Genomic DNA, 14,601 nt, shown 5'->3' on the forward strand with positions numbered 1-14,601 from the left:
CGTAGGTCCCGAAGGTCGGCCGGCGTGGATCCCGAAGGTCGGCCTGTGTGGATCCCGAAGGTCGGGCGGCGAGCGTCCCGAAGGTCGGCCGGCGAGCGTCCCGAAGGTCGGCCGGCGTGGATCCCGAAGGTCGGCCTGTGTGGATCCCGAAGGTCGGGCGGCGAGCGTCCCGAAGGTCGGCCGGCGAGCGTCCCGAAGGTCGGCAGGCGTGGATCCCGAAGGTCGGCCTGTGTGGATCCCGAAGGTCGGGCGGCGAGCGTCCCGAAGGTCGGCCGGCGAGCGTCCCGAAGGTCGGCAGGCGAGAATCCCGTAGGTCGGCCGGCGTGGGTCCCGAAGGTCGGCCGGCGTGGATCCCGAAGGTCGGCCGGCGTGGATCCCGAAGATCGGCCGGCGTGGATCCCGAAGGTCGGCCGGCGTGGGTCCCGAAGGTCGGCCGGCGTGGGTCCTGAAGGTCGGCAGGCGTGGATCCCGAAGGTCGGCCTGTGTGGATCCCGAAGGTCGGGCGGCGAGCGTCCCGAAGGTCGGCCGGCGAGCGTCCCGAAGGTCGGCAGGCGTGGGTCCCGAAGGTCGGCAGGCGTGGATCCCGAAGATCGGCCGGCGTGGATCCCGAAGGTCGGCCGGCGTGGGTCCCGAAGGTCGGCCGGCGTGGGTCCCGAAGGTCGGTCTGTGTGGATCCCGAAGGTCGGCCAGCGAGTGTCCCGAATACGGCCGGTGTGGATCCTGAAGGTCGGCTGGCGGGCGTCCCGAAGGTCGGCCGGCATGGATCCCGAAGGTCGGCTGGCGAGCGTCCCGAAGGTCGGCCGGCGTGGATCCCGAAGGTTGGCTGGCGTGGATCCCGAAGGTCGGCTGGCGTGGATCCCGAAGGTCGGCCGGCGTGGATCCCAAAGGTCGGCCAGCGAGCGTCCCGAAGGTCGGCCGGCGTGGATCCCGAAGGTCGGCCGGCGTGGATCCCGAAGGTCGGCCGGCGTGGATCCCGAAGGTCGGCCGGCGTGGATCCCGAAGGTCGGCCGGCGTGGATCCCGAAGGTCGGCCAGGCGTGGATCCCGAAGGTCGGCCGGCGTGGATCCCGAAGGTCGGCCGGCGTGGATCCCGAAGGTCGGCCTGTGTGGATCCCGAAGGTCGGCCAGCGTGGGTCCCGAAGGTCGGCCAGCGTGAATCCCGAAGGTCGGCCGGCGAGCGTCCCGAAGGTCGGCCGGCGTGGATCCCGAAGGTCGGCCGGCGTCGGTCCCGAAGGTCGGCCGGCGTGGATCCCGAAGGTCGGCTGGCGTCGGTCCCGAAGGTCGGACGGCGTGGGTCCCAAAGGTCGGCCAGCGAGTGTCCCGAAGGTCGGCCGGCGTGGATCCCGAAGGTCGTCTGGCCGAGCGTCCCGAAGGTCGCTGGCGTGGATCCCGAAGGTCGGCCGGCGTGGATCCCGAAGGTCGGCTGGCGTGGATCCCGAAGGTCGGCCAGCGAGTGTCCCGAAGGTCGGCCGGCGTGGATCCCGAAGGTCGGCTGCCGAGCGTCCCGAAGGTCGGCTGGCGTGGATCCCGAAGGTCGGCCGGCGTGGATCCCGAAGGTCGGCCGGCGTGCATCCCGAAGGTCGGCCGGCGAGCATCCCAAAGGTCGGCCGGCGAGCATCCCAAAGGTCGGCCGGCGAGCATCCCAAAGGTCGGCCGCGATCATCCCGAAGGTCGGCCAGCGAGCGTCCCGAAGGTCGGCCGGCGTGGATCCCGAAGGTCGGCCGGCGTGGATCCCGAAGGTCGGCCGGCGTGGATCCCGAAAGTCGGCAGGCGTGGATCCCGAAGGTCGGTCGCGAGCGTCCCGAAGGTCGGCCGGCGTGGATCCCGAAGGTCGGCCGGCGTGGATCCCGAAGGTCGGCCGGCGTGCATCCCGAAGGTCGGCCGGCGAGCATCCCAAAGGTCGGCCGGCGAGCATCCCAAAGGTCGGCCGGCGAGCATCCCGAAGGTCGGCCGGCGAGCATCCCGAAGGTCGGCCAGCGAGCGTCCCGAAGGTCGGCCGGCGTGGATCCCGAAGGTCGGCCGGCGTGGATCCCGAAGGTCGGCCGGCGTGGATCCCGAAAGTCGGCAGGCGTGGATCCCGAAGGTCGGTCGCGAGCGTCCCGAAGGTCGGCCGGCGTGGATCCCGAAGGTCGGCCGGCGTGGATCCCGAAGGTCGGCCGGCGTGGATCCCGAAGGTCGGCCGGCGTGGATCCCGAAGGTCGGCCGGCGTGGATCCCGAAGGTCGGCCGGCGAGAGTCCGAAGGTCGGCCGGCGTGGATCCCGAAGGTCGGCTGCCGTGGATCCCGAAGGTCGGGCTGGCGTGGATCCCAAAGGTCGGAATGGCAAGGTCCCCAAAGGTCGGCTGGCGTGGGTCCAGAAGGTCGGCTGGCGTTGGGTCCCGAAGGTCGGCTAGCGTTGATCCCAAAGGTCGGCCGGCGTGGAACCCGAAGGTCAGGCGGCGTGGATCCCGAAGGTCGGCCGGCGAGCGTCCCGAAGGTCGGCTGGCGTGGGTCCCGAAGGTCGGCCGGCGAGCGTCCTGAAGGTCGGCCGGCGAGCGTCCTGAGGTCGGCCGGCGAGCGTCCTGAAGGTCGGCTGCGTGGATCCCGAAGGTCGGACCGGCGAGCGTCCTGAAGGTCGGCCGGCGAGCGTCCTGAAGGTCGGCTGCCGTGGATCCCGAAGGTCGGCTGCCGTGGGTCCCGAAGGTCGGCCGGCGTGGGTCCCGAAGGTCGGCCGGCGTGGGTCCCGAAGGTCGGCCGGCGTGGGTCCCGAAGGTCGGCCGGCGTGGGTCCTGAAGGTCGGCCGGTGTGGAATCTGAAGGTTGAGCGGCGTGGGTCCTGAAGATCGGGCGGTATTGGTCCTGAAGGTCGGGCGGTATTGGTCCTGAAGGTCGGGCGGTGTGGGTCCTGAAGATCGGGCGGTATTGGTCCTGAAGATCGGGCGGTATTGGTCCTGAAGATCGGGCGGTATTGGTCCTGAAGGTCGAGCGGTATTGGTCCTGAAGGTCGAGCGGTATTGGTCCTGAAGGTCGGGCGGCCTGGATCCCGATGGTCGGCCAGCGTGGGTCCTGAAGGTCGGGCGACGTGGGTCCTGAAGGTCGGGCGGTGTGGGTCCTGAAGATCGGGCGTTATTGGTCCTGAAGATCGGGCGGTATTGGTCCTGAAGATCGGGCGGTATTGGTCCTGAAGGTCGAGCGGTATTGGTCCTGAAGGTCGGGCGGCCTGGATCCCGATGGTCGGCCAGCGTGGGTCCTGAAGGTCGGGCGACGTGGGTCCTGAAGGTCGGGCGGTATTGGTCCTGAAGATCGGGCGTTATTGGTCCTGAAGATCGGGCGGTATTGGTCCTGAAGATCGGGCGGTATTGGTCCTGAAGGTCGAGCGGTATTGGTCCTGAAGGTCGGGCGGCCTGGATCCCGATGGTCGGCCGGCGTGGGTCCTGAAGGTCGGGCGGTGCGGGTCCTGAAGGTCGAGCGGCGTGAGTCCTGAAGGTCGGCCAGTGTGGGTCCTGAAGGTCGGGCGGTGCGGGTCCTGAAGGTCGGGCGGTGTGAGTCCTGAAGGTCGGGCGGCGTGGATCCCAAAGGTCGGCCGGTGTGGATCCCGAAGGTTGGCTGGCGTGGATCCCAAAGGTCGGCCTGCGTGGATCCTGAAGGTCGGCTGGCGTGGATCCCAAAGGTCAGCCTGCGTGGATCCTGAAGGTCGAGCGGCGTGAGTCCTGAAGGGCGAGCAGCGTGAGTCCTGAAGGTCGAGCGGTGTGGGACCTGAAGGTCGGGCAGTGTGGGTCCTGAAGTTTGGCCGGCGTGGGTCCTGAAGGTCGGCCGGCGTGGGTCCTGAAGGTCGGGCGGCGTGGGTCCTGAAGTTTGGCCGGCGTGGGTCCTGAAGGTCGGGCGGTGTGGGTCCTGAAGGTCGGGCGGCGTGGGTACCGAATGTCGGGCGGCGTGGGTCCTGAAGGTCGGGCGGCGTGGGTCCTGAAGGTCGGGCGGCGTGGGTCCTGAAGGTCGGGCGGCGTGGGTCCTTAAGGTCGGGCGGTTGGTAAAAATGGGTCCCCGAAAAAAAAGTTTGAGAAACACTGTGCTGGAGTCTCACTTGGACAATATGGTGGAAAACATTGGGCGTGATCTACCGGCCGCATTGCGCTCGAGCGAGCGCCCTCCCGCAGGCTTCCTTGGCAGACCTTATGCCTTGTGGGAAATATCCAAGTCCCACGAGGTGACAAAATCAGAATCCTGCCCAAAGTGGGTGTGACCTAATAGCGCACTAGGTTTTAAACCTACTTAAACAAGCTTACCCGGGATCTACCGGCATCCTCGGATCTACCAGCCTCACAAGCCAGGCCGCAGCCGGGCAGCGTTCAGTACTGGTTGCACACAAACACGGGCCAGGTGGAATGGCTCCTGCGGAGTCTCCTGATCCATGGGAGGCCTCTGGGTGGCCAGTGATAGAGCAGGGTGGCTCCCTGGCCTCCCCTAGTACTTGAGCACCTTGGCACTGCAACCTGGCACTGCCAAGGTGTGCAGGTGGCACTGCCAAGCTGGCAGGAGCACTGCCTGGATTGTTTGAGCATCTTTGGGTTGTGGGGGTGAAATCCACACAGACACGGGGAGAATGTGCAAACTCCACACAGACAGTGACCCAGTGCCGGGATCATAGAATCCCTACCGTGCAGAAAGAGGCCATTTGGCCCATCGAGTCTGCACCGGCTCTTGGAAAGAGCATCCTAGTGATTGTTTTATAAATTTTGAATTCCCAATTCATTTTTTCCAATTAAGGGGCAATTTAGCGTGGCCAATCCACCTACTCTGCACATCTTTGGGTTGTGGGGGCCAAACCCATGCAAACATGAGGAAAATGTGCAAACTCTACACGGACAGTGACCCAGAGCCAGGCTTGAACCTGGGACCTCGGCGCCATGAGACTGCACTACCGTGCTGCCCCCAGAGTGCCCTACTTAATCTCATGCCTCCACCCTATCACTGTAACTCACTAACCCCACGAATGGACAATTTAGCATGTCCAATCCACCTAACCTGCACATCTTTGGACTGTGGGAGGAAACCGGAGCACCCGGAGAGAACCCACGTGGACACTGGGAGAAAGTGCAAAGTCCACACAGTGACCCCAGGCCAGAATTGAACCCGGATCCTTGGCGCCATGAGGCACCCCTCCCTTTGTGAGTGGGATAAGGCTCATCGGTTGCTCTGGCTGAAGCCAAAGGCAAATGATCCATCAAGAGCTCTGATAGTCTGTTTACACAGCTACGAGATGAAGGAGAAGGTCTTGAGATGGGCTGGGTAGAATCGGGAGGTGAGTGGAAAGGCATAGATATATAGAAGATAGGAGCAGGAGGAGGCCTTTTGGCCCTTCGAGCCTGCTCCGCCATTCATCATGATCATGGCTGATCATCCAACTCTATAGCCTAATCCCCATAGCCTTTGATTCCATTCTCCCCAAGCTATATCCAGCCGCCTCTTGAATATATTCAATGTTTTTGCGTCAACTACTTCCTGTGGTAATGAATTCCACAGGCTCACCACTCTTTGGATGAAGAAATGCCTCCTTATCTCTGTCCGAAATGGTTTACCCTGAATCCTCAGAATGTGACCCCTGGTTCTGAGCACACCCACCATCGGGAACATCTTCCCTGCCTCTACCCTGTCTAGTCCTGTGAGAAGTCTCCATGAGATCCCCCCTCATTCTTCTGAACTCCAGCGAGAACAATCCCAACTTAGTCAATCTCTCCTCATATGACAGTCCCGCCATCCCTGGAATCAGTCTGGTAAACCTTCGCTGCACTCCCTCGAGAGCAAGAACATCCTTCCTCAGAAAAGGAGACCAAAACTGAAAACAATGCTCCAGGTGTGTCCTCACCAAGGCCCTGTATCATTGCAACAACACATCCCTGCTTCTGTACTCTAAACCTCTCGCAATGAAGGCCAACATACCATTAGCCTTCTTTACCGCCTGCTGCACCTGCATGCTTACCTTCAGTGACTGGGGCACAAGCACACCCAGGTCCCGCTGCACACTCCCCTCTCCAATTTGCAACTGTTCAGGTAGTAATCTGCCTTCCTGGTTTTGCTTGCAAAGTGAATAACCTCACACTTATCCAAATTATACTGCATCTGCCATTGATTTGCCCACTCGCCCAACCTGCCCTGATCATGCTGTAGGATCTCTGCATCCTCGTCACAGTTCACCCAGCGAAGCTGAGAGGTGCATATAAGTCCAAGGACCATTTCTTTGAGATGGTGGAGGAGGCAAAGGCGTTTGTGAGGGCTGAAGGACTGAGATGTAACTGAGTTTGGACTTTGATTTCTTATGTTGTGGTTGGGTGGGGATTTTTTGGGGAAAGTGGGATAATGTGGTGGGGTTTTTTCCCCCCTTTGGTGTTTAATATGTTTGGTTGTTGAGAAGGGTTGGTTGTGCGGGGGGTTAGCTTTGGCCTTTGTGTTAGGTATGTGGGGGGAGGGGGCTCTGGCAGGGGTCATCTCGCTAGCAAACCTAAGTTGGCTAGTGAAGGGGAGCGAGGTGGGGGGGGGGGGGGGGGGGGGGGGAGGGGGCATGGCCTGATGAGCCTGTGTGGGCAGGTTTCGATAGACCTGGGAGATGTGAATGGTGGGAAGATGGAGCATGCAGAGAGGAGAGATTAAGTGGTTGGGGCGTTTCTGGGATCGTGGGAAGGGGGAGGGGTAGTTGCTTGATGGTGACTAGCAGCAAGGCTTGGTCCCATTCATGGGGCAAGGCCGGAGGGGGGGGGGGGGTATGCCCCATGGTGTGGTCACAGCTGATAGGAAGGGGAGGGGGGTGAGAGACCCTTAGTCCAAATGGTAATGCGGAACGTGCGGGGGATGGGTGAACTGTTGAAGCGGCCAAGAGTCTTTTAGCATTTAACAAGCTTGAGAGCCAATGTGGTGCTGTTGCAGGAGACCCATCTGAGGGCGAAGGACCAAGTTGGGCTTTGGAAGGGTTGGGTGAGTCAGATCTTTCACTCGGGCTTTGATAACAGGGCCCTGTAGCGATACTCGTGGTTAAGAGCGTTAGATTTCAGTTGGAGGAGGTGGTGGCAGATACATTATAGTAACGGACACTTGGGGTGGCACGGTGGAGCAGTGGTTAGCAATGCTGCTTCACGGCGCTGAGGACCCGGGTTCGATCCCGGCCCTGGGTCACTGCCCGTGTGGAAATTGCACATTCTCCCCATATCTGTGTGGGTCTCACCCCCACAACCCCAAAGATGTGCAGGTTAGGTGGATTGGCCACACTAAACTGCCCCTTTATTTAAAAATATTTTAGTTTTATAAAATAAATTTAGAGTATTCAATTATTTTTCTTTCCAATTAAGGGGCAATTTAACGTGGCCAATCCAACTAACCTGAACATCATTGGGTTGTGGGGGTGACAAAAGATATTACAGTATCAGGCACTTTGGGGGGGGGGAAGGTGGTAGTTAGCATGTATGCCCCAAATTGGGATGGTGTAGGGTTTATGAAGAGGATGTTGGCTGCCATCAGGAGTCTGGGCAAGCATCAGTTAATTTTAGATGGGGATTTAAAAAGAGTTTTGAAGGTGATGGGGGCAGGAGCAGACCCGTGACAGTTCTTACACCCAGGGGGGAGAGTGTATTCCTTTTTCTCACCAGTACATAGTATATATTCAAGAATTCGGGGGTGGGGAAAGGGGAATACTCAGCGATCGTTATTTCAGATCACGCTCCACACTTGGTGGACATGGTCTTGGAGAAGGGGCCTGCATAGAGGCCGGCACGGAGGATGCTTGGGGATCCGGGTTTTTGTGTGAGGATGGGAAAGGTGATTGACAATCATGTGGGTTCAATTAAAATGGGGCTGTCTTACCGTAGGTGGTATGGGAGGCGCTGAAGGCGGTGGTATGGGGCGAGATCATCTCGTATCAGGCGCAGGTGGACAGGGAGGCAAGAGAGGAGCGACTGCGGCTGGTAGGTGAAATTTTGGAAGTTGATGGGAAGTCTGCGTAGGTTCCCACTCCAGAGCTTTTGGCCAGTAGAAACGAACAGCAGAGGGGCAGAACAGCGAGAAGGATCTGAAATCGTCATTTTTATTTAGCTGAGCCTTAAACCCTGTAAATGCTGCAAGTCTGAAATTAAAATTAAAAGGTGCTAAATACATACTATTGATCAATCAGTTTGTGAAAAGATCGATTAACATTTTAAATAAGGGCAGCATGGTGGCGCAGTGGTTAACACTGCTGCCTCACGGCGCCGAGGTCCCAGGTTCGATCCCAGCTCTGGCTCACTGTCAGTGCGGTGTTTGCACATTCTCCCCGTGTTTGGGTGGGTTTCGCCCCCACAATCCAAAAATGTGCAGGTTAGGTGGATTGGCCACGCTTAATTGCTCCTTAAATTGGAAAAAGTGATTTGGGTACTCTAAATTTATAAAATAAAATGGGCAGAACGGTGGCGCAGTGGGTTAGCCCTGTTGCCTCACGGCGCGGAGGCCCCAGGTTTGATCCCAGCTCTGGGTCACTGTCCGTGTGGAGTTTGCACATTCTCCCTGTGTTTGCGTGGGTTTCACCCCCACAACCCAAAGATGTGCAGGGTAGGTCAATTGGCCACGCTAAATTGCCCCTTAATTGGAAACAAAAATGAATTGGGCACTCTAAATTAAAAGAAAAAATCAGTACGCATGCCCAGAGTTGAGCAAGAAACACCGCCTCCTCCTGACGTCAGAGTGCTGTCCCAGCAGAAGATTTTTTTAAAATTCAATGCAGTCTTCCTGCCTGAAGCGAGACTGAGGGCAGGTCACGCTCACTGACATCATGCGCTCTGGGTGTCATTGCGATTCCTCCATTTTGTCAGCAACAAACAAGCAACAGGACTGAAAAATGTAAAATGGATCATTTTGTAATGAGGATGAGAGGTCCAGAGACACAAACAGGCCAGGATCTCACAACTAAACCTGCTGGGGAGAGTGGCTCAGGAGAATCCATAACAGGACAAAGCAATGGTGGTGTGAACTCCAAGCCCTCTGATTAATAACCCACACAGAAATGTAACATTGAATGACAAAGCAAGTGAGACCGTGAGGAACAAACATGCTCACCTGTCGCATTTAAAGGTAAACGAAAATAGTGGGTCGCGAAGGTCGGCCAGTTTGGTCCCAAAAGTCAGCCTGCTTGGATCCCGAAGGTCGGCCCGCGTGGGTCCCGAAGGTCGGCCAGCGTGAGTCCCGAAGGTCGGCCCGCGTGGGTCCCGAAGGTCGGCCTGCTTGGATAGCGAAGGTCGGCCGGCGAGGGTCCCGAAGGTCGGCTGGAGTGGTTCCCAAAGATCGGCCGGCGTGGATCCCGAAGGTCGGGCGGCGTGGGTCCCGAAGGTCGGCTGGCGTGGATCCCGAAAGTCAGCCTGCGTGGATCCCGAAAGTCAGCCTCCTTGGATCCCGAAGGTCGGCCGGCGAGGGTCCCGAAGGTCGGCTGGCGTGGATCCCAAAGGTCAGCCGGCGAGGGTCCCGAAGGTCGGCTGGCGTGGATCCCGAAAGTCAGCCTGCGTGGATCCCGAAAGGCAGGCTCTTGTAGGGATTCGGGGATGCGGGCGCTGGCAATGACACCACTTCCATTTGCCCCAGGGAAATACTTGGGTAGTCCGGTCGTGATGGCCACACTGAAGATATGGAGGCAATTTCGGCGGTATTTTATATTAAGAGTCTGGTTGAAGCGGATGCTGATCCGAGAGAATCATGGGTTTGAGCCGGTGAGATTGGATGCTACGTTTCAGGATTGGGAGGAGAAGGGAATGGTGGAAATGAAGGACTGATTTCTGGAAGGATGGTTTGTGAGCTTGGAGAAGTTGGCGGAGAAGTTTGGGATTCCATAGAGGGAGGCCTTTAGGTATATGTTGGTGCGGGATTTTGCAAGGAAGGTTTTCCTGACGTTTCCGGTGACACCACCTCCTCGTTGTTGGAGGGGGTATTGTCGGTGATGGGCTTGGAGGGTGGTCGTCTTGGCGGTTTATCGGAGGATTCTGGCTGAGGATACAGGGTCGTTGGAGGGGGTGAAGGCCAAGCGGGAGGAGGAGCTGAGGGTGGCGCTGGAGGAGGGATTGTGGTGTAAGGTGTTGCGGAAGGTGAATGCCACACCTTTGTGTGCGAGACTGTGGTTAATACAGTTAAAGGTGGTGCACAGGACACACCTGACAAGGTTGAGGATGAGCCTGCTGTTTGAAGGGGTGGCGGACACTTGCAAGCAGCATGGGAGAGGTCTGGCCAACTATGTACATATGTTCTGGTCTTGCCCAAAGTTGGAGAAGTATTGGGGTTTGTTCTTCAGCACCATGTCGGCAATCTTGCACTTGAACTTGGAGTGGGGGCCATTCTTCGGGTGTTGGACCTGCTGGAGCTGCAGACGGGGCGGGGGGAAATGTTTTAGCCTTCACCTCACTGATTACTTGCAGACGGGTCCTGTTGGGGTGTGGTCAGCCTCTCCTCCCTGTGCTTCTGTGTGGCTGGGGTCCTGCTGGAGTTTCTGTATCTTGAAAGTTTAAGTTCATCTTGAGGGAGGCAATTGAGAGGCTCCATAAGAGATGGGGTCTGTTTATTCTTCACTTTAAAGAGTTGGTCACTGCTAAGGGGAGGGGGCATTTGGGAAGGGGGCAGAGAATGGAGGGGATATTCTTCGAGTTATATGTCAGTTGGTTGGTGGAGCGGGATTCTTCTGTTCTTTTTGCTTTGTGCTGGTTTGTTTTATATATAAAATGTTAAAAACTGAATAAAAAATTTATTTAAAACATTATAAGGTTAATAATAAAGATTGTTTGACTTATAATAATAATCTTTATTGTCACAAGTAGGCTTACATTAACACTGCAATGAAGTTACTGTGAAAATCACCCAGTCACCACACTCCGGCGCCTGTTTGGGTACACTGAGGGAGAATTCAGAATGTCCAAATTATCTAACAGCACGTCTTTCGGGACTTGTGGGAGGAAACCGGAGCACCCGGAGGAAACCCATGCAGACACGGAGAGAATGTGCAGACTCCGCAGAGGCAGTGACCCAAGCCGGGAATCGAACCTGCGACCATGTCTAAAGAGCTGAGTGGGGAGTTGGTCAGTTTGCTCAAAAGGATTCTGGACAACTTGGTGTTTCTGGACTTGGATTTCAGGACTGGAGAGCTTATTGTGTCCCATGGCCATGCGATACATGCATCAAAGAATGGTGACCCAATGACACACTTAGATCAGGTACATACCAAGTTGTCTACATACCATTACTAGCAAGATTCCTAGCTTTCTGTATATATCATATCCTTTCTGTAACAATATCAGCAAAATATGATCCACTGTGAAAGATGTTTAATCATTGCAATTACTTGGGGAGCCAGTGCAAAATTCAGAAAGTTTAAAATTAAAACTCTGTTGAAGCGGCCCTTTTGCGACCCAACTGAATAATCTCCGTTAGTTTCTGTTAGTTGAGGTATGTGGCATCTCCCATTTCGTTGGGGTAAGGTAACCACCTCAGCATTTAATTGGCAACAAAGATTTCAATAGCTGGAGACATTTAATATTTCTTTTACCCAGAATAGCACAAAGATTGTAAGCCCAGCGTGGAATGAGGAAAGGAATCAACATCCAAAATCTGCAGCTTCTTTGTTGAAGGGACTAAATATATAGTTTGTTCATTATCATTAAAACTGGGCAGTGACCTTTCACTGGGTTGTCAGGTGCTGGTCACTCCCCGCTACAAGGGGTTGGGTCGTTAAACAACATGCATTCCACAGTTATTGGATACCTATTGATAAAAGTTGTTTGAATCTTGTCCAAAACACCCTTGGAAGAAGGATTTTTTTTTTAAACAATCCTGTGGTCTTTCATTTGCAATGTGGACTTGACAGATTGGATACTGTGAGGATGTTTCCGCTCATGGGGGATCTCAAAGTAAGATGCACAGTTTAAAGATCAGGGCTGGGACTCTCCCTTTCTGAGGCTAAGTGTTGACACCAAAGGAGAATCTGTGGACTTTTATGCCACCGCTCCCGGACCGATTCTGCTACCATTGAGGGGCTAGCACCGGTGCCGCGTGGAACACACTTGATTCCAATGAAAAACAGTGGGGGTTCGCTGGGTTCGTGACCGACACTCGGGAGACTGACAAGCTGCAGCCGCACATGCACATTACATTCCCCACACACACTTATCCCAGCCAGAAAGATGGCACTGGTTGTGCTGGAGTGCGACCGTACAGCCATTGGGTTGTCTGGGGCCAGAGGACACCCAGGGGGGTGGCCTGGGGAGGCACCTATATGACCCATGGCACCAGGTTCAAAGTGGGCTGTTAGCGGCGTGCGCAGCTGCACGGCTGCCTTGCTGGCTGTGGCAATGGTGATCCATGCCCATCCAGCCCGACCCCACAGCCCACCTCCTGGCCACCCCACACTACTCCCCCCCCCCCTACTCACTCCCACCCCCCCCCCCCCCCCCCCCCCACCACCACCACCACCCACCACAAGCCCTGGCAGAAGCCCTCCGGCCAGTGGCACAACTGTCAGCAAACTATGGCGATGTTGGACACTTTCATTACCCCCTCTCTCTCCCTCAGCAGCCGCCAAGTGGTTTCACGATTTTTAAAAGCACAAATGAACCACGCCGTTGGGAACTCGGCCCATCGGAGGCGGAGAATCCCAGAGTCCCTTAGAGTACCGGCTCGCGCCAGCTAATGATACGCAAATGGTACCGACTGTACACGCAGAGTGAAACGCATTGACGCCATTTTTGAGGTGACGGAGAATCACAATTTGGTGTCAAATCGCCGCCTGCTGTGATTGTGGCATCAGAAGCTATTCTCTGCCGAATCGCTTTTCCCGATTTCGCCGTCGGCTAACAGAGAATACCCCTCCCCCTCCCCCCCCCCCCAGTCTCCCATTTAAGATGGGGATGAGGAGAAATTTGTTCTCTTAGGCGGCCATTAGTCTGTGGAATTCAGTGAGCAGTGGAGGTTGTGGGTCATTGAATGTATGAAAGGCTGTTAGATTTTTTTAATTGACAAGGAAGTAAAGTTATGGGGACAGGCAGAAAAGTGGAGTGCAGACAATTACATCAGTCATGATCTTATTAAATGGCAGAGCAGGTTCAAGGGGCCGAATGGCCTACTCCTGCTCCTTGTTCATAGGTTTGTAAGTCCTGCACTGCATCTTGTAGATGATAGAGGCACTGCACTGTGCATTGGTGGTGATGGGAATGATTGATTACCAATTAAGGGGTAATTTAACGTGGCCAATCCACCTACCCTGCACATGTTTGGGTTGTGGGGGTGAAACCCACGCAGACTTGAGGAGAATGTTCAAACTCCACAAAGACAGTGACCCGGGGCCGGGATCGGACCCGGTGTCAAAGAACGGTAAAGCCCCAAACATTACATTGCTGTCGTGTTTCCATCCTTCTCTCCTCCTCACACCAAAGGGAGAGAGAGTGAGGCTGTTTGTGGCTTAGAAACAGCGGAGCCTCAACAGTGTGCATCTCTTGGAAGGCTTGTGATGTTTTTGGCATGCACGATGTGGGAGGTTTTGGATCCCCAAGACATCTGGGACAGTCATATCTGCATGAATGGCAGAGGGTAGCAGTCCTTGAACAACATGTGGCTGATTTGGATCAGCCACTCTCTTCACTGCGCACCATAGAAGAGGGAGAGGGGTTTCTGGAATATTTGTATCAGAGGGTGGTCACTCTACATTGTGATAGGAAGGCAAGGAAAGTGCAGAGCTGGCAGGAGAGTGAGTGACCATTCGCCGAAAGGAAAAGAGACAGCAGATCCAAGAAACCCAGGTCTCCTTGGAGCTGTCTAACCGGTATGAAATTTTAGATGCTTTTGAAGTGAGCAACACGACTGAATTAGGCATAGATAACTCGAGGGGAGGTCATCGTACCCTGGTACCAGAGGCTACTCTGGGAAAAGAGAGGGAGACTGGTATACAGATTAGAAAGGTGGTAGTAGTGGGTGACTCAGTCGTTCAAGGGATAGCAGTCTAGTTTGCACCTGAGATCGTGAGTCCTGTACGGTCTTGCCTCCCAGGTGCAAAGGTTCGTACATAATGGATCAGCTGGACAAATTTCTGGAAAGGGAGGGCGGACAGCCAGAGGTGGCCGTTCATGTGGAACCAACAACATAGGGAGGGACAGTTTGAGGTCTTGCAGGACCAGTGTCAGGAGTCAGGGATTAGGTTGAAACATAGAACCTTCAGGGTAATCTCAGAAATACAGGGCGAGATTCTCCCATATGGGGAGAAATCGTAAGGCTGGCGTCAAACCCGGGCGGGTTTGACGCCAGCCCCCCCTTCCCGACCGGGAACCGATTCTGGTCCCCGGTTGGGGCTAGCAGCCCAACGCCGTAAGCTCCGGCATCACGGGCTTAACGAATTTCGTTAAGCCCGCTTGCCGGAGTTAGCGCCGGCTGACGCGTCATATGACGTCAGCCGCGCATGCGCGGATTGGAAGACTCCAACCCGCGCATGCGCAGATGACGTCATCGCGCATTTGCGCGAAACCAGTGGTACTGCCGTGCCAATCGGTGCCATGGTTATAAAATGCGAGTGTTTACGGCCGTTTTTACGAACGGCCAGACCAAGTGTGTTTGCCGTTCGTAAAAACAGCCGTAAAGGGCTGGGAACTC

The sequence above is a fragment of the Scyliorhinus canicula genome, chromosome 1 (genome assembly GCF_902713615.1).
Source record: "Scyliorhinus canicula chromosome 1, sScyCan1.1, whole genome shotgun sequence".
In the NCBI taxonomy this organism is placed as follows: domain Eukaryota; kingdom Metazoa; phylum Chordata; class Chondrichthyes; order Carcharhiniformes; family Scyliorhinidae; genus Scyliorhinus; species Scyliorhinus canicula.